This window comes from Martes martes, assembly GCF_963455335.1.
Source record: "Martes martes genome assembly, chromosome: 11".
NCBI lineage: Eukaryota > Metazoa > Chordata > Mammalia > Carnivora > Mustelidae > Martes > Martes martes.
Window position 1 is genome coordinate 108035496 of NC_137899.1, and position 21398 is coordinate 108056893.

The following is a 21398-nucleotide window of genomic DNA, read 5'->3' on the forward strand; positions in this document are numbered from 1 at the left end:
ATTCCTGGTTCCCAAACCTATTACATTGGGAATTCTCTCTCTCTTTTTTTTAGTTAGGCTCTGCATCCAGCATGGAGCTCAGAGTGGGGCTTGAACTCATTACCCTAAGATCAAGACCTGAGGTGAGATGAAGAGTTGGACACTTAACTGACGGGGCCCCCCAGGTGCCCCTTACACTGGGAATTCTGAAAGTCCCACATATCTGTGCACCAGCAGTTCTGGTTCAATGCGTCCTGGCTATAATCCCAGAAACTCTATGTTATGACTCTCCCTAGGTGATTCTGAGGTAGGCAGTCTGTGGACCCACTTCTAGCATCCGTTTTCGTTCTACAGTTAGGCGGAATATTTAGCGATGTGGGAACTTCAAGAGAAATAGAGCACGCTGTTCTTTACTTACAGACCTTGCAATGTGCTCTTTTAGGGTTTACACACAAGGAGTGGTAAGTGATTGGGCTCACACACATTCTCGTCTGCAAGGGTTTTTTCCAGCAATAATCAAACCATCTCCTCTTCAGACTTTTCTACTTGACTTCATAAATATCAAATACCTTCTATTAATTACATATGTGTTATCTGCTACATATGGATCTGGTACTATGAGGGACAAAAAAATGAACATTTTCCTGAAGGAGTGTGTGAGGGATGCGAACAAGTAACAAAGGAGGACTGTATGAGCAGGCTGTTGTAGCAGAGGGACAGGGTCTGTAGGTGTCCTGGGAAGGAAGCAAACACTTTTGGCCAAGTAAACAATGCAAGACTTTTTGGTATAGTGTATTAATTTCTCCAGCTATGCTCAACAACCAAGGAGAGAATGGAAGAGAGCAGAATTTGAGGAAGATGTACATGGAAGAAAGGCAGAAAGAATGATGGGATCTCAGGTCCCCCAAACATTGTTACCCTGAGTTGGAGGCCAGCAAGGACATGGCAATGATCTGGAGAGATGAGGGAACAAAACGCCATGATGTAGGGAAGTGAGCAGAAGGTTAGGTTGCTCTGGAAGATGGGTTTCCACAAAGCTGGGGGTGTATATGAGGAATTCATAGCTTGTAAGTTGAATGGATGGCAGCTTCTCCAAATTATATCACATGCTTTGGATGAGGTCTTTCTGAGGGATGGGAACAGTCCTATTGGTGTAGATCCCACAGGTATGACCAGAAGAGGGATGCACGACTATGCATCAGAATACAAACTTCAGGAGGAAGGGACATCCCTTCCTCATTCTATCTTATGGTCCCATTAAAATGGGAAATCTGAGCGGGATATGAACCATGAGAGACTGTGGACTTGGAGAAACAAACTGAGGGTTTTGGAGGGGAGGGCGGTGGGGGATTAGGTGAGCCTGGTGGTGGGTATCAAGGAGGGCACGGATTGCATGGAGCACTGGCTGTGGTGCATAAACGATGAATCTTGGAACACTGAAAAAATAAAATAAAATGAAATAAAATAAAATAAAATAAATGTAGCTTAAGAATTTGAAAGTCAAGAATATTCTCTGATACTTACTATGACTTAGTGGTTTTTAAGTTTCCAGAGGCAGAAGCATCAGTCGAACCCATTCATTTGCTCGACTTGGCTGAAATTCTTGGTGACCCAGACTCCCATTTCTACATTCCCAGTCGCTCAGGATGCTCCCAGAGACCATCAGACCAGTAGAGTCTGGAATCTGGACTGAACATGGCTCCTGGGGAAAGGAGTGTCCCAAAGTCTGTCTTCATTACCTACCCCACACCATCCCACACCACCCTACACCTCCTCTCCTCCAGAGAGGCTGGGAACAGATTAGTAGGGACTTTCGTACTGGAAATGCACACTTAACTTCTATTTCAACGCACCCAAATCAACTTGGTGAGCCTGAGGGGCCAGGAAAGTTCCTGTGAATCAGTTGACAGTCAGCAGTCTTGACACTGACGGACAGCAGCAGATGGCCAGGGCGGTTCTGGGAAGCCAGGCCCTTGCTTTGGAACAGTTGAAATAAACGCTGTCTGTGTGCAAACGCACGCAGCTCCCCTCACTTCATCACTGGAGTCTAACTGCCCTTAAACTGTCACTCCGCTTCCTGAATCATTAGTTTTCCTGGAAAAAATAATCAGGCTTATAAGAAGGAGGAAAGAAAAGAAAACAGTATGAAAGAAAAGATAAGCCAAAATGAGCAAAATGCTTCCAGTCAAAGGAAGAGGAAAAATGAGACTTGACAGTAGCCTCTCAAAAATAATGAAGATCTTTTCCCCCCTTTTCTGTTTTTGCTGGCATTTCTTATGTAAATGTTTTTATTGGACACATGAGAGCATTTAAACTTTTTTTTCCCCATATTGCTATAGCTACCTATGGGGGAATAATGTAAGGGTAATTTTGCCTGCAGGCAGAAGAGAGATTACTACACAAACTCTCAAGCTTTCTGTGACTCTAAAAAATTGTTGTTGAGAAAAGCTTCTGAGGAAGATTAATGTTTAAATCATTACATGACCACTCGGGATATAGTCCGCCATGTGATCAGAGTCAATAGAATTTGCTAAGTTTGTCTTGTCTGAAGGCACAACCGGCACCACAGTCTTCTGCTCCAGGGCTCGGTGCTGCTCTGTGTTAAAGGGATAGACAGGAATTGTGGAGAGACTGTGTTTTCACTTGATTCAAACAAAGAAAGGGTTCCAAATATGAAAATGAACTAAATAAGAATGAGCTTGACCTCTTTCTATAAAAAAAGATGGATACATTTGTGAATTTAAAAATGAGTCCTCTGAAATGAATTCCTGAAGCCTCTCATCTCTAAATAAATTCCTGAAGCCTCTCATATTTATCGTATGTCTGCACGGCAAGTCTAGAACCGAATCTGTTTTCTATGACACACAAACTTAACATAGAGAAGAGTCATTAATAAGAGGAATAAAATCATGTAAGGTATCTCAAATAAATAAGTTTGATGCAAACCATCCATCCAGTTTTCTTCACTGAAACCACTGACAGCCACCCAGGTGCCCAATATTACTAATTTTCTATGGAAAATGATCACTTTTCTCATTCTGTGGGGTTTCTTTAATTTTTAAAAATTGGATTGTAGATATTTTTTCCATTGCAAGGTTGTAGGCAGGTATTGGAATGTGCACAATTATGTTCCTGCTGTAAATGTGTGAGTACAATATATATAGCTGAATAAAGCAATTGTAAATAAATTATCAGAGATTTAAATCAGATTGAATTTAAAACCCAAATGGGGGGGTTCCTGGGTGGCTCAGTTGGTTACACCTCCAACTCCTGGTTTTGGCTCAGGTCATGATCTTGGGATCCTGGGATCTAGCGCCAGGCTCGGCTCCACGCTCAGCAAGGAGTCTGCTTCTCTGCCTCTCCCTCGCCTTCTGCCCCTCCCCCGACTTACATGCTCTCTAAAATAAATGAATACATTTTTTAAAAATTAAAAAATAAAACCAAAATAGGTATAAACAGCACTATTTCTATAAACTTAGAACTGAAATAATTGGTTTGGCATAATGTCACATTTAATTCACTTTTTGGAGCTAGAAAGAATTGGGTTAAATCTCAGTTTTTTTAGTTAATATTGCTGTATGATGCTGGGCAAGTTAGTCAGCCTCTCTTAGTCTTGGTTTCTTCATACAAAGAAATAATAATATGATACAAAGAAATGATAATATGGTTCTTGGGAGAATAAATTTAAAAATTTCATGCATAGCACAATATACTCAATAAATGGCTCCTAGAAATATTTTCTGAAAGATTTATTTATTCATTTGAGAGAGAGAAGAGAGAGTGAGTGTGAGTCGGGAGAGGGACAGAGGGAGAGGGAGGATTTCAAGTGGACTCCTGAGCTTGGAGCCCTGTTACTTTTAACTGAGGACAAAATAAAAATATATAATATAACCAATTACCGCATGTCAGAATTGAAACTATATATCTAGTTTTTCAAAACAAACCTCACCAGGCTGACTTTTCATTGGATTCAAATCCCTGAGCTCAGGGGACCAGGAGGAGCAACCTCCTGTGTCTATAACTCACATGGTCTCCTCCTCCTGTCTCCATTCCAAATCTTCCCATTTGTTGCATTTTCCACATCTGCCCCCTTTTTAACACATTGATCACTTAATCGTAAAAAAATTCTGTCCTTTCTCAGAAGTCAAATTTATGAACGCCCAGGGTGTCTACAGAGATTTCCTTTTTAGTTTTCTTGTGTGGAGCATGGTGTCTGTCAGAATATCTAAGATTCATGGGGCACCCGGGTGGCTCAGTGGGTTAAGCCTCTGCCTTCAGCTCAGGTTACGACCCTGGAGTCCCAGGATCGAGTCCTGCATCAGGATGCCAGCTCCATGGAGTCTGCTTCTCCCTCTGACCTTCTCCCCCTCATGTTCTCTTTCACTCTCTCTCTCAAATAAATAAATAAAAAAAGAGTACTCTTAAAAATACTCTTAAAAAAAGAGTAAACATTAAAAAAAAGAAAATTAATAGTATCAGATTTATTCCGTGACTATAACACAAACTGAAAGTTGGTAATGAAAGGTATCTTGGGTTTTCCTTAGCTTTTCCAGTTGTAATCCTATCACACTAACCACATGTTACCAGTCAGTTAACACCCCTCGTAACTTTATTTGTCATAGTATTATTATGGCACTACTTGCTTAGAAATAATTAAGAAAAGAATGTCAGCCAATTTTGTATTTGAAGCAGTTTGTGAAGCATCTCCAAATCCTCATGTGGTTTTATGCTTTTATCATATATATATGTGTGCCTGTGTGCATGTGTGTGTGTGTGTGTGTGTTTATGTGTGTATATATAGTGTTATGTAATTCATCATAAAATACATTATTAGCTTTTGATGCAGTGTTCCAAAATTCATTGTTTATGCACCACACCCAGTGCTCTATGCAATCCATGCCCTCAACCACCAGGCTCATCCACCCCCCACCTCCCTCTCCTCCAAAACCCTCAGTTTGTTTCTCAGAGTCCACAGTCTCTTATGGTTCATCTCCCCGTCCGATTCCCCCCAACTCCCTTCTCCTCTCCATCTCCCCATGTCCTCTGTGCTATTCCTTATGCTCCACAAGTAAACGAAACCATATGATACTTGACTCTCCCTGCTTATTTCACTCAGGATCATCTCTACTCTAGTGAAAAGAAGGGCCATATGTGCCTCATGTGTATTTTAGCAGCTTAATCATCTCTACAGTAGGATATCAGAAGCCACCAAGAAATTTTCAGTGTGGCAAACTTAAATTAAGATGCTGCCTGCCTGTGAGGGAAGGCAGACTCAACTACTGATTGTTTGCCTAACCTACGAATTCTGTCATTGCCCACCTTGAATACAAGCTGCTTCCAAAAGATCCAGGGCCTTGGAGAGGGTTCACCCACAGCTAGAGAAGTATTTCTTACTAGCAAGACTTTGTTTTCAGTCACCATGGAACTGCCAATGCCACTTGAATTCTTGCAAAGAGTGTGTCCCATAAGACTTTGGTCTCTCTAGATCTGCCACTAAAGAGAATGCAAACAGTTTATATAAAAATGAGAAATCTATTATACACTGAAAGTCTCCTCACCATTCAGTAGTGAAATGCACGAAATATTTCCAATTCAGTTACCCTCATTCACCCCCATTAAGTCAGCCGAATGGCAGGTCAGTTGGACCTAAATAGCCATTGATCAGCTACCAACAGGCACTTAACAGTGTTTTTGTGAGTGTGGAAGCTATGACTTTGAAAATTATTGCCAGAGTTCTTAGTATTCTAGAAAAAAGTGTGTGTGTGTGTGTGTGTGTGTAGAGAGAGAGAGAGAGAGAGAAGAGGGGGGAGTAAAGGGAGCTCTTTGTAGACAAATAAGAAAGACCAGTTTATAGAATAATCACCTACAATTTAGTAATTTGGTTCTAGTTCCGCTGTGGTGGGGTAAACCCTGTATAGCCTATCCCTGTCCCTGATTACAATCAGACTTGGGCAAATTAAAATAAACCTGTAGATTCTGAAAAAAAAAATGAAAAAGGGAGATTGTGAAGGAAGTCACAACTTGGAGAGCTAACCTACATGGGGATTGGATTTCCCCCTCTTTTTTTGGGGGGGAGAGCATCCTCCAGTCATTTGACTCATGGCTAAAAATCCAAAAGGATCAACGAAAGGAGCCCCTGAAGAAAGGGTCCCAAGTGTATAGGGAAATGGCAGAGCAAGGGGGCCAGAGAAGGTGTTCTCCAATCTACAAATCCACGCAAGTCTCAACCTAATTCCTGAACATGCATGCACAGGAAAGATCCAGGCAAATGAGACAAAAGTTGTGAGTACAGAACTGACATTTGGACCACCCACAATAAGTCTCAGCTGAACCCCTAAGTCATGCATAGATCAGACACAAAAGACCTGAAGTGATACTTCATAAAAGGAGATAAGCAAATGGCAAATACATTTATGACAAGATGCTCAACATCATTAGTCATCAAGGAAATGCAAATGAAACTACAATGAGATCCTACCACACATACTTCAAATTGGCTAAAATTAAACAGGCTGATGATACTGAGCATCGGTGAAAATATGGAGTGACTGGAACGCTCCCACACTGTTCACGGCGATGGAAGCAGGCACAGCCATTGTGGAGAATAGTTCGGGAGTTTCTTTAAAGTTAACATACTCCTACCAAGCAGCCTAGTCATTCCACTCCTTGAGAGTCAACCTAAAGAAATGCAAATACACGTCCACAGGAAGACTTACATATGTTGGTAGCAGGGTCTTTGTTTTTTGCTTTTCTGTAATAGGCCCAAACTGGAAGCAATTGGAAGGTCCATAGTCAGAGGAATGGAAAAGCCAATTGTGGTACCACCAACCAATAGGAAAGGATGAATAACTGAGAGCACCTCCACACAGTCACACGGTCACACTGTCACCCCTCCACACAGTCACACGGTCACACTGTCACCCCTCCACACAGTCACATGGTCACACTGTCACCCCTCCACACAGTCACACGGTCACACTGTCACCCCTCCACACAGTCACACGGTCACACAGCCACACTGCCGCACCTTCACACAGTCACACTGTCATAATTCCACATACTCACACTGTCACACTGTCACACATCCATAGTCATGCAGTCACACCTCCACAGTCACACGGTCACACTCCCACACCGTCACACTGTCACACAGTCACATGCCATATAACCACATTCTCACATTGCCATACTGTCACACTGCCATGTTGGGACAGCAGACACAGATAACCTGTAAATGGGAGAGTGTAACTGTCCCAGGACATGTTTATTTCCATATCAGGAGCTGGCCAGATTTGGGCTGAGAGCACAGTTGGCCAACCCTTGCTCTAGGTGATCATTACTAAGACCACACTTTTTACCTGGCCATGCTTTTTGATATGTTCATGTCATCCCTGCATTACCTGAAGAATGAACCATGTTTCATATTTCTTTGCCATCTCCCTCAAGCTGACACTGAGCTGGGCACATGATGTCTGTTTTAAAAACACTGTTAAGTGCCTGTGAAGAAAGGATGACCAGGGTTACCATCGAGCCCCTGTGAGTCCAAGCTGATAAAAATGTTGTATGATGGGAAATCGTACTTTAAAATGGATAAATGGTATTTCAAGTTTCTTGAAAGCTCAGGAATTAGAATTCTCAAGGAGTAATCCTGTGCTTTAGTATGTTTTGTTTCTTAAATTCCACATATGAATGAAACCATATGTTAATTGTCTTTCTCGTACTTATTTCAATTAGCATAATGCCCTCCAGTTCCATCCACATTATTGATGGCTGAGTAATATCCCACTGTATATATGTACACCACATCTTTATCCATTCATCTGTTGATGGACATCTGGCCTTTTTCCATAGTTTGGCTATTGTGGACTTTGCTTCCATGATCATGGATTGGAAGAACAAATATTGTTAAGATGTCTATGCTTCCCAGAGCAAGCTACACATTCAGCGCAATCCCTATCAAAATATCATCAACTTTTTTCACAGAGCTGGAACAAATAATCCTAAAATTTGTTTGGAACCAGGAAAGACTCCAAATAGCCAGAGGAATGTTGAAAAAGAAAACCAAAACTTGTGGCATCACTATTCCAGACTTCAAGCTCTATTACAAAGCTGTGATCACCAAGACTGCATGGTACTGGCACAAAAATGGACACATAGACCAATGGAACAGAATAGAGAGCCCCGAAATGGACCCTCAACTCTATGGTCAACTGATCTTTGACAAAGCAGGAAGGAACATCAATGGAAAAAAGGTAATCTCTTCAACAAATGGTGTTGGGAAAACTGGCCAGCCACATGCAGAAGAGTGCTGAATGAAACAAGTCAGACAGAGAGAGTCAATTATCATATGGTTTCACTTACTTGTGGAGCATAAGGAATAACATGGAGGACATAGGGAGATGGAGAGTAGAAGGGAGTTGGGGGGAATTGGAGGGGGAGATGAACCATGAGAGACTGTGAACTCTGAGAAACAAACTGAGAGTTTTGGAGGGGAGGGGTCTGGGGGGGTTTGGAGGGCCTGGTGGTGGGTATTAAGGAGGGCATGTAGTACATGGAGAACTGGTTGTGGTGCATAAACAATGAATCTTGGAACACTGGAAAAATAAAATAAAATTTAAAAAATATGGCTATTAAAAACATGAGCAGTAATGTTTGCTGCTGCTGCTGCTTCTTCTTTTTTTTGGTGATAAAAGGAGAAAATATTTGAGAAAATAATATCCAGCATGGTTTAGCAGTTGAGTGAACCTCTAACTTAGGGTATAACTTTTTTGCAGAACAGTTTGTTAAAGCATAACAAATGCCTGGCGAAAAAAGGCATAGACTCTTTAACCTGGACTCATCATTTATAAGTATATATCTTAAGGAAACAATTAAGGAAAGTTAGTTTAAATAATAATATTATACAACTGCAAATGACATTATACAAGTGTGCATGTTAACACGGACAGACTGTGGTGTCTAATCCGGTGGGTTGGTCTACATAAGTCACCCTCTTCAGTCCGTTTACATCATTAACGATGGAAGTGGGAAGTTACAGTATATTGTCCAAATACCCTTATATCAAGGGTTCCATGTATGACCTACATCCTGCCAAGAAGGTCCACCTGTGCAAACTGGATCTGGAGGGGAGGTATGGGAAGGTATACACTGAAATGTCAATGGTGACTTTCTCCTGGTGGAAGTCTTAGGTATATATATGTCTTTTTCCACTCATTTGGATTTTCTAATCACTCATTTGGATTTATAATTTTTCTTCCACAAATAGGTGTTAAGTGTTAATAAAATAATTATGCGTCCATAGCACTAGAACGAGACCCATAAGGTTATGGTCCTAGCTCTGCACTAACACGGTGAGAAGGCTGAGGTAAGTTTGTTCCTTGCCACAGTTCACCTTGGCTTCCTCTGCAGGTCACAGCATGGACCACAACTCCGTTCCAGTGACAGAACACTTGTAATCCACTGTAATCCATGACACACAATGTAATCCACTGTACTCCTTGTGTCATATAATCTGCAATTCCTATGTGTGTGTGGTGGATGCCAGAGGCCCCCAGTGCAGCAGGGAGAGAACTCTCTGGGGGCTTGCAGCACTAGAGTGTTGCTGGGAGTTGGTAAGGAAGTGTGAACCGGAGGTGTGAGCAGCTGTGTCCACAGCCTTTAACCATATATGCCAGTCCAGAGTTTTTAGCTGCTGACACTTTCTCTTCTATTTTAAAAAAATGGAGTCTGGCTTTCAAACAGAGAAGGAGAGAGGGTGAGGCCATGCTCAGGAGAGGAAGACACCAGCTGCTTCAGCAGACTCTCAGACCACCAGGGTGTGGGTCCAACAGCCCCTCCACTCAGGAAGGCACATGCTGTAAGCTCTCTCTAGAGGCACCTAACCCACATGGGCCTGTGTGGTGTGTGTGTTTAAGTGTGGTGTGTGTGTGTTTGTATGCACTCACACTCTTCATTTGAGAAATTGTTTCTGACACTAAGCTGTTATCAGAAACCTGGCCAGAGATTCTGTTAGCAACCTCAACGCTGGAAGATGCCTTCCTCAAGAGGGTCTTTCTGACGCTTCACAATTTTCTCAAAACATCCACTCTCCTTTTTGGAAAATGATGAAACATGGAAGTGACTCGTTGTCATTATGAGAACTGGATTCTTAAAAATAATAGTATTTGAGTTGTTCAGTGGCTTGTCTATATCTAAAAATGTACCAAGGGCTATACCTAATAATTTTTTCAGTGTTCATAACAAAATTTGAAGTAAGTAGTGTTATGACGTCTCTTTTCCAGATGAGAAATGCCTTGCCCAAGGTCAGTGAGTTACTGAATACTGGAGCCGGATTCACCCCAGGTCTGGAACAAACCCTTCCCATCATGACCCTGCTCAGGCAGGATGTAAAGGACACCTCACAGGGACACACGTATTCCTTGAAAAGTTGTCTTTTCTCACCAAGACACGGACAGCCCTTCTTCCAAGTGCTTCTGACACCTTCTGCAAGCAGCTCCATGTAGAACTAACTGCCTAGTTCCTTCCTGGGAGAGATGTGAGCACCACTCCACCAGGCCTTGCTGGCCCATCCCCCTCCATCCACAGGTCCCCCAGGTTTTACCCTTTGGCTCTATGTAACCCTAACCTGATAGGCTTCCAAGCCCCCAACTTGCTGAGTAATCTGGCTTTGCTTCTGACCACAACATTTCACGTGTTCTCTGGCTTGCATGGATCCTTCTGCACGACATGCGTGTCTCTTCCAAGACCTCAAAGTCACATCTCTGCTACTCTCCTCAGGACTCTGCCACAGCCTCTCCTATTGTCACACACAGGCAATGCCTTTTGTAATTTCACAAATAAAACATGAGCAAGCAGACTAGAACCATATTCTCCAACCCCAAATCTGTCAACCTGCCTCTACCTATACCCTTGTGGTTGGCCTTTGTCCTGTCTCAGTGGATAAACTCACGGTCCCATCGGAGACCACAAGTCCCACCACCTACCACCTCTTTAAGGAATGGGTTCTACTCCCTCCCATGTCTTCTAATCACTGACTTTTTTTCTTTTCTTTTTCTCTTTTTCTTTTTTAGTTAATGGCACTACCTGGGTGCTCAAGCCAAAAATACTTCCCCAGATAAGGAACATGTACTTCCTGTTTGGTGCCCATCAGATCCTGGAGGCTGAGACTTTAGAACTGATCTGCCCCTGATGACTTCTCAGCAGCTCCCGCTCCCTCTGCAATCACACCTGCGGAGCCTCAGCCTCGACTGTGGAGAAGCCTCCCAATTGCCCTTCCTGCCCCACCTTCCCTGCAGTCCCAGCCCTACCCAGCTCCCAGGGCCACCTTTCTCAGACAGGGGTCAGATCCTATTCTCCCCTACCTAGGCCTCTAGTAGGTTCCCATTACATTTAGAATAAAAGCTAAAATCTTCACCAAAGCTCACCCCCCAGCCTCCTCTCCTTCCTCTCTCTGCTTTGCTCACAGATGTGCTTGCTCCTACCCCAGGGCCATGACACATGCTGTATTATCTACCTGAAAACTTTCCCCTAAGACCTTCATGCAGGTCACTGTCATCATTCATTCCCCTCAGAAGTCTCCGTGTAACCCTCCCTGACCACCCAACTTCTTTCTCCGGCCTGCCCCCTTACTTCACAGCACTTACTCCTATCTGAAACTCCATTGTTTATCTGCGTCTCTACTAGAATAAGACCTCCATAGGCTGGGACCAAGTGTATCTTGTCCACCATTGTATCTTTAGTGTGCACACAGTAGGTACTCAATAGACGGTTGTCTGAATTAATTAATCTGAGTCCAAAGCCATGTTCTTCAGCACTGCACTCCACTTTTGATGTGGGTAACCCTAGAAGAGGATGGCCATTTCCAAAGAGAAGTCCATGTACACTGGGCAGTATTGACATGCTAGGCTTCTCTGCTCACTGTTAGCTATTTTTTCCATCAAGAGACAAGGCCAAATTAAAAAAAAAAAAAGGTAATTACAGGCTGCTTATCCTGGAAGTTGCTCAGCTTAGAATAATTTTCTTTCTCTTTGACACTCATACAGCTGATTTTGTAGCTGATGAAGGGTTTTGAAAGTAAGTTATTATCCTGGCATTGGTACTTCCATTTTTTAAGTAAAAATATTTATAGCTTACATTTTCCAACACTCTTTGAATTAGAAACCCAACAGAAGACAACAATAATTCACACATCTACTGGGTTCTTTAAAATCCTCCCAGTGTTAGGACACGAAGTGTCTAACCCTAAAACATTGTACCAAGGGAGGGATGCTCCAAGGTAACAGGCTCCTGGGACTTTCTTTACAAGGCCCAGCATCATTTCTGGGCCTGGTTGAAATAAATCTTAAGTATTTACTCTCCATTATTTAAGGACATTAAAATATTGCTCTGAGTTATTTGAATGAAAATAAAAGACTTGTAATCATTATGCAAAGAGAATTTGTTTAACATTGACATAGCGTGTCTCTTCATAAGTGAATTTTCCAAAAAGCTAAAGCATATTTTTACTTATTATATGCATGTAGGTCTTCTGAATCAGAGAATACTGACCACACTTTGGACTTTTCCTTATGACTCATGTGGTAATGAATATTCAATGTTGTACTGAACTAGTGAAAATAATACCAATCTTCGTGGGTCTGAGAGGCTTGAATGAAATAACCCAGAAGAGGGGTGTTGTCCTTACAAGGACCATATGAGGAGTTAAAGAGGCTTGTGATTCCCGCCCATTTGATATGTGATTTAACGGCTACACACACATGAAAAAGTGCTCAACATCACTAGCCATCAGGGAAATACAAATCAAAACCACAATGAGATACCACCTTACACCACTTAGAATGGCAAAAACTAACAAAACAGAAAACAACAAATGTTGGGGAGGATGATGTGGAGAAAGGGGAACCCTCTTACACTGTTGGTGGGAATGCAAGTTGGGTCAGCCACTCTGGAAAACAGTATGGAAGTTTCTCAAGATGTTAAGAATAGAGCTACCCTGTGACCTAGCAATTGCGCTACTGGGTTTTTATCCCAAAGATACAGACATAGTGAAAAGAAGGGACACCTGTACCCCAATGTTCATGACAGCAATGTCCACAATAGCTAAACTGTGGAAGGAGCTGAGATGCCCTTCAACAGATGAATGGATCAAGAAGATGTGGTCCATATATACAATGGAGTATTACTTAGCCATCAGAAAGGATGAATATCCAACTTTTGCATCAACATGGATGGGACTAGAGGAGATTATGCTGAGTGGAATAAGTCAAGCAGAGAAAGACAGTTATCATATGGCTTCACTCATAGGTGGAACATAAGCAAGAGCATGGAGGACCACAGGGGAAGGGAGGGATATCTGAAGGGGGAGAAATCAGAGAGGGAGATGAACCATGAGAGACTATGGACCCTGGGAAACAAACTGAGGGTTTCAGAAGGGAGGTGAGTGGGGGGAGGGGATAACAGTGTGATGGGTATTGAGGAGGGCACGTGTTGTGATGAGCACTGAGTGTTATACTTAATGAATCACTGAACACTACATCAAAAGCTAATTATGTACTACACAATGGCTAACTGAATGTAAAAAAAAAAAAAGAAAAAAAAAAAAGAAATGCAATTTGTTGTCTGCCTGTTTTTCTTCTTCCCGGCTGCTGTTGGGGTTTAGATTAGAAATCAAAGGATTTAGACTTGAATTCCAAGTGTGACAGACACTATTTTCACCTTCAAGTTATGTCAGACCTCTCTGGGCCTCAATTTTCTTATTTGTATGATGAGTATACAAATGTAACAGCTGTTGTGTTCACACACTACACATTGGCACACCTAAACTCTTCTCATGTGTCACCTGAGCAATGACTACCTTGACCTAACAGCCACATTCTTGGGGGAAAGGAGAAGGTTGTGTACATGAGAAACTTAACTGCCTTGGATTTTTTCAGGCTGCTATAACATAATACCACAGACCAAATGGTTTACACCACAAACATTTATTTCTCATAGTTCTGGAGGATGAGGGATCCAAGATAAAGATGTCAGCAGACTGGATGCTTGGTAAGACCCAGTTCCTAGTTCCTAGTTCCTAGACAGCCTTCTTCTGACTGTGTCCTCACTCACTGCAGGGGAAAGGGCACTCTCTGGGGCCTCATTTAAAAGGTACTAATACTGTTGGGTCCCCCAATAATGGGTCCGTGATCAAAGGAGTGAGACTGATACAAAGCGAAGGTCAAGCAAAGCTTTATTTCAAGCCAAGCATCAAGAATCAAACCGAACGTTCGGGGCCGCACCTCTTACAGAGAGGGCAGCCCTTCTCTGTTTCACAGACTTGCTTTTATAGAGCAAAGGCCATGTGGTTGGGCTTGGCCACGCACAGGTGGCCACTGAAGTTGTAACACACAGAGAAAGCTGCACAGTCATGCTAGGTGACCAGTTGAATTACAATTTACCCTGGTAGACATTTGAACCAGCCTATCACCTTGGTCGGAATTGGTGCCCAAAAGGTGCCCAACGGGTGGGGCCCATACTCCTTGGTAGCTAGGAGACAGTATGCGCCCCCACTGATTGAATACCTCCACCTGGCCTGACCCACCCTCGTATTTGGACTTTGTTACCTGGGACTGGTTTCCAGGACTTGTTTTTAAGTAAGTTCCCCTGGGGGGGTGGCAGAGTCAATTTAAGTTTTACTGCATAAACAACAAAATGGCAGTTCAGCCGGGTGGGGCCACTCTGGCTAAATAGGCCCTTACAGTACTATTCATGAGGGTTCCACACTCATGACCTAATCTTCCAAAGGCTCCACCTTCAAATACCATCACCTTGGGATTAAGATTCTACGTGTGGATTTGAGGGAACACAAACATTCAGTGGGTCATTGAAGTGACCCTCCAGCCCCTTTCCCCCACCAAAGTCTCAGTCCTCTATACTGGAAGTCATGATGACCCAGAGCCACTTCATCATGTAGGTCACCATGGGCAGTGGTGTCCTTGCCAGGTGTGCCTCCATCACTCCCTTCTGCCAGCGCCCCCCACCCCGCTCATGATACCAGACTCTAGGCACCTCCTGAGTTATAGGGTATGGCTATGAAAATAAATAAAGGAACCTCATTAAAAATGGAGTCAGGAAGCCCTGGAGGGTGAGCTCTCATGCATGGCCATACCTTACCTTGCTTTTCTACCCCAGCAGGAGGAAGGAAGAATTTCTCCTCACCCAGAGATAGCTCAGCCCATTAGAACTCAGCAGAACATTCCTTCCCAGCCACCTCTGTTCTCCTATAAAAGCAAGCCCTCTCCTCCGTTCTCTGGTCTTGCCTATGTTTTGCCATAGTTTGCTTGTCAAAAGTTGCAATTCCTTTGCTATCCCCAAATAAATGAATTTTGTGGTAAGATAACTGGTTCTTTTTTTCTTAAGATCAATGTGGTGTGTTGAGGGTCAGCTCAGTCCAGCACAGCTCTGCAATGGCTGCAGTGCAATGAGGAGAAAAGTCTTCCCTCACCCCCGTGAAGTGGAGAGGAGGCCTAACATTCAGGTCTGTTGACGTCTCCAGGGCACAGCGCGTTGTGACTCTGCAGCACCCCGTGGGGCGCTCAGTGCAGTGGCGGTTATTTGCGTTTTTTATCCAGGCTCCCCATACGTTTCGAGAACTTTGTAGATGCTTATAGGAGCTCGCTGAGAGCTTGCTGTGATTTGCTGTGGGGCCCCGACGACGGCGATGGTGGTGGTGCCAACAGCAGAACGCACTCAGTTCCCTTAACAAATTTCGTAACAAATTATGACCAGCTGGGTGCCTGAAAGCAACAGGAATTCACTTCGGTCACAGTCCAAGGGCAAAGCCCAAGCTCGAGGTATTGTCAGAACCCCTAGAGGTTCCGGGGGAGGCCCTCCCTGGCCTGTGGCAGCATAACTGCATTCCCCCTGTGTCTTCAAGTGGTCTCTGCTCCCATGTGTATCTGGGAGCTGGCATCTCTTTATAAGGACACCGGTGATTGGATCAATTGGATCAACCCAGTATGGCCTCATCTTAACTTGCATCCTAATTGCATCTGGAAAGAGCCTGTTTTTGAATCAGGTCACATTCACAGATTCTAGGTAGATCTGAATTTTGGGAGGACACTGTTCAATCCAGTACAGTGATAAACAAGCATAAGAAATAATGGATGATAGGGGTGCCTGGGTGGCTCAGTGGGTTAAAGCCTCTGCCTTCGGCTCAGGTCACGATCTCAGGGTCCTGGGATCAAGCCCCGCATCGGGCTCTCTGCTCAGCAAGGATCCTGCTTCCTCCTCTCTCTCTGCCTACCTCTCTGTCTACTTGTGATCTCTGTCTGTCAAATTAAAAAAAAAATCTTAAAAAAAAAAAGAAATAATGGATGATATTATTTCAGCGAGCACGTATCCAGCTGTCGATTTGAAGAATTTGGGTGAAGTCAAATCTACCATAAATGTCTGCTCCCCTATTCACCCACTTTCTTAAAAGCATGAGATTATACAATAAGTTATTAATTCTTTTGGGTTAAGGCATTGAGTGTTGATAAAATGCAAAGTTAACTAACTTTTTAGTGTAATTGTATGAAGAGATGCTTCCCATCAGTACAGCCACTGAAGCAAGTCTTAATGGAGGGGAAGAGCTTAACTATCAGGTTCGCCAAGAGGGAAAACCTGGGGAGTGGCAGGGGGAGCTTAGATCCTGGGGAAACAGAGACTAAAGGGGACGGTAAAGTCCATAGGAAAACACTGTCAACTGTAGAGTTTTGCATAAGATCACCCAGTGAGAGGAGTTTAAAAACTTACCCAGACAGAAGAGGTTGGAGGTCCAGCAGCCACACTTTGTCTAATTCTCAAAGCATCTGGAAGAGCGGTCATTCCCAGGAGGAGCACATTTTCCCTGTGACCTGCAGCAGCAGGACATTCTGTGGGGACAGGAGCACCTCCCTTGTGTTCCCCCTCTTCATTGCTACAAGGGCACACAAGGCCATGGTGACACTGAGACAAACATGGTGGTGCCTGTCGAAGCCACTTACTGAGAATTTGTTAGGTGCTCAACACTGTGCTGGGCACTGTATGCACATTAATTATCTCATCTACTCTAACCCCTCAACCACCTTATGAAGTCGATCTGTAATTATTTCCTTATTTTATAGATAAAGAAGCTGAAGTTGAAAGGAGTGATTTGTCTAAAATTAATTTGTAGTGATAGAGCTAGGATCTGAGTCTGTCCTTCCTAAAAGTTGATGATCTTACATATGGGAGATCAGAGAAAATTGAAATACTGTGCAATGAGAGCTCCCTTTTCACTCCATTGTTTTCTTCCAGCTTACCAGAAGTCTTATGATTGAAATATTAGGACTATCTTGACCTCCTTACAAATTACCAGCTGGATAGACAAAGGTCAGATTCCAGGTGGTCCCAAGGTCCCTCTGACTTTGTAATTGTTATGAACTGCCCTAAATTACAGCTCTCCTTCCATCTCTCCCTTCAAAGAAAAAAAAAGTCTCCATGATATGTTCAAATCATTGACTCATGATGGTGTAGGCTATTTTCTCCCAACTGACTTTGCCTTTGATGGTTATGTACAGAAAAATTAGGTAAAACCCAGACCAGGAGTCCAGTCACCAATAATGACATCTTAAATTTGAAGAGCATTTACATAATTTTAAATGTAATGTATTGTAATAATATGTAATAATAATAAAAAATGTGTATCCTATTTCCTAAACTGTGGGTGGTATAAATGAAAACTTGCGACATGATCAGAAAAGGTTGGAACTGGAAAGCTCAATCACACTATTGCTCCTCCATACAGTATTATTCTAGAAGGTGTAGGGATAAGCAATGATGAAATGTGTGTAGCTCCTTCCCTCCTACAGCTTATGATCTTATTGATAACTATATACAAAAGGAGTCAAGAAAGCAATAATTAACAAATGAGCACTATGGTCAGGTCTGTGGGGATTGTCCTAGGCTGAGCTCCCCCAGAAGCAGAGCCTGAGAGAGAGAGTGGCTTGCAAGCTACATATTTGGAATAGTTTCTAGGAAACTATTGGGGGGAATTGCAAAGTGAGAAGTGGAAGGGAAAATGGGTGGGAAAAAAAGGGAGAAATAAGGTAAACCATTCTGTGCTCAATTGGGGCTCAATTTTCCAGGAGGTGCTCTGGGAGGTGGTATGGTGCGTGCTCCCAGGTACCCCAGACCAGGTGCCCCAGCTGGAGCCTTTACTTCCAGCTCCTGTCGTTACTGGCACAGGGCTGCTCCCAGGGTTGACAAGTGGATTCCAGAAGCGGAACAAAGGCTCCAGAGGAACAGGCTACAGGTCTTTGCAATTGGAAACCACTGAGGACACATGGAGGTGATAATTACCATGGGACATGGCTCATACTTACAGCATCTGCCATCAGGGTCCTTCTTGATGAAGAAAACCATCTTAGAAAGTGGTCATCCAGGAGGGCTCCATGGGAGTCCCATCTGGAAACATAGTTCAGATTGCAGGCACGAAGGAGGGAGAGGGCAAAAGTGGGCAATGGCACCGTGACAGTGAAGACAGTTGGCAGGAAGGCAATGTACTGGAGGTGCACTGTGGCAACTAGAAGGGGTTGAGGCTAGACACTGCAGGGACCTGAGTTTATACATGCTTTTAAGGGAGTTACAGACGAAAATCATGCTCTCGGCTCTTGTATTAGAACTGCCAAACTGTCACTGTACCTTCTACTAGGAGAGGCTGTTTCCTTTATGCAGGGTTATTTCAGAGCTCTGAATTGCTTTCCAAACCCTCTAGACTTGAGGGGCAGGTGATGGGCCTTTTGCTACTGTGTACTTTATTTTAGAGGCATTAGGCTGGAAGTTTGAATCATACATATATATATTTTTAAATTCAGGTCTGCTTTCTAGTGAAAGATGTGTGTCTGAGAATTCAGAAGCAACGAGAATTGTACAATTGAGAATTTATTTTTCATCCATGGTAGTGGCCACCTAAAACCCTCCAGACCTGTCCTCTCTGGTCTCAGCCTGGCATTTCCCTCCACTGTACATCCCTCAATAAAGGCCATGACCTCAACCACCAAGTGTGCTTTTATTCTCTCTACCTTATCTTGTGTTTTTGCAATATTTTCTTTTTCCCTTACAGAAAATTGGATTGACTGTAGGGAGCTGTTATTTTCCAGAATATTGTAGGGTTTTGTTCAGAATCCAAGTGTCCTAGTGTCCAAACCAGGAGAAAAGACCCCTTTTCTTATTGTTAGAAGGGCTCTGTTGACTAGCCAGCTCAACTCACCAAACTGATTATGTCTTGGATATCCAACTCTTTGGCTTGCTCTTCCCAGAGGCTGAAGTTCTCCAGCTCCCAGTGCACCCCAGGGCTCAGGGCTCAGTGATCAATAGGCACTCCGCCCAGGGCCCAGGCACCAACTGAACACATTTGAGTCAGAACCAGGTTCCAGGACGCTGCTTTCCTATGCCGCCTCCTGTGACCTCAATGGAGGTACCAAGCATGACTGTTAGTCCAAGTAAAGGGGAGGAGTTCCCCATGGGAGGGCAGAGATAAAGATAGGGGTCTTTGGATACAGATCCTGAACCAAGGGCACCAGTGGAATGCAGGGAAAATTATGGGAAAAGCCCTTACAAGAGTGAGGGGAACAGAAAGGGAAGGAACAAGGCAGGGTGAAAGGTCAGAGAAGCTTTTGACTCCTGCCCAGAGTGTGGGAGGGTCGACTGGGCTCAGAGCTGGTCCTGGCTCTGGACAAAGGAACTGGGCTTTTGTTCCCTGTTAGCAGGCAGTGGTTGGCTTAGGGCAGAGGTGAGGTCTCGTCTCCCAGGAAAGGATTTTTTCTTTTGGGTAAGGCAACTGCACATCCAGGGGCAATCCTAAGTGTCCAGCAACAAGCCCTCAGAGTCAAGCTTTCAGATGAGACCACAGCCCTGATCAACACCTGATTACAACCTCATGAGAGACCCTGAAGCTGAGGACCTCGGCAAGTCATGCAGAGGTTCCTGTGAGACAACAAATATAAGTGGTTTTAAACTGGTGGGTTTATGGGAAGTTGTCACAGCAATAGATAACTGATATAAAGGACATGGTCCATTTTTGAGGGAAAAGCATCATCACTGCTTGGATTCAGGGTCCCTGAAATAATTTACCAAAAGTAGTGTTTGTTGAGAGAAAGGAAACATTCTCCTTGCGTGGTCCTATCTGTACCCAACATGAGGAAGGCTGCCACCATAGAACCTATGGTTGAGCCAGGAACTCAGTCCTGAGCAGTGTGTTGGGACAAAGCCATCTGAAGCTGGCTCAGATAAACTTTGTATTAAACCCAAACTGTAGGTACTCCTTTAAAACTCATAAAACACACCTTTGTGCCCATATAGACCCTTCTTCCCCATCTTCTCTCATTTCCTTTTCTTTTCTCTAGGTGGCAGATATGAGTAATACCTAATTCAATATTCTAGCGATTGTTGGGTTTTGTGCTCTGTTTCCTCATCACAGGCTCAAAACTACAATGAAACAAAATTGTTTCTTGCTGAGCTTGAAGTGTTGTGTTCAAGGCTGAGGGAAAACTGTTCATATTTGTTATTTTTCAAGGGACTTAGTGTGTTTCCTTTCGTTGTCAGAGCTATCCTTCAAGGAGAGTATAGCTTAGGGTTAAATAAAACATCAAGCAGAAATTATTTAAATAATTTTAACCCCAAACATATTCCTACAGGGGGGAATGAAGACAAGTGACAATTTTTAAGTAATACAAAATCTTTATCAAAATATACAATTTTCTCTTGGTTTCTTTCTAGCCAAAGTTAAGAAGATACCTAAATCCTACCTCTTAATCTAATCAAAAATAATAATTTTATAAAATACGAAAAAAGTTCCTCAATTTGCATGGATCCAGATAGCAGTAAAAACACAACTGACATCTTGTCACACATAATAATCCCCTTTGTCGTTACTTCTACTTATTTATGTTCCAATGAAATAAGACTCAAAATTCAGAGATATCTTAAAGTATATCTTTTAAAACATTTATTATGACCAGTGTTACATACATTTTACGATTTAAAAATTTATAACACAAAGGGTTGATATCCAGGATCCATAAAGAACTCCTCAAACTCAACACACACAAAACAGATAATCATGTCAAAAAATGGGCAGAAGACATGAACAGACACTTCTCCAATGAAGACATACATATGGCTAACAGACACATGAAAAAATGTTCATCATCACTAGCCATCAGGGAGATTCAAATCAAAACCACATTGAGATACCACCTTACACCAGTTAGAATGGCCAAAATTAACAAGGCAGTAAACAACGTGTGTTGGAGAGGATGTGGAGAAAGGGGGACCCTCTTACACGGTTGGTGGGAATCCAAGTTGGTGCAGCCACTCTGGAAGACAGGGTGGGGATTCCTTAAGAAATTAAAAATAGAGCTTCCCTATGACCCTGCAAT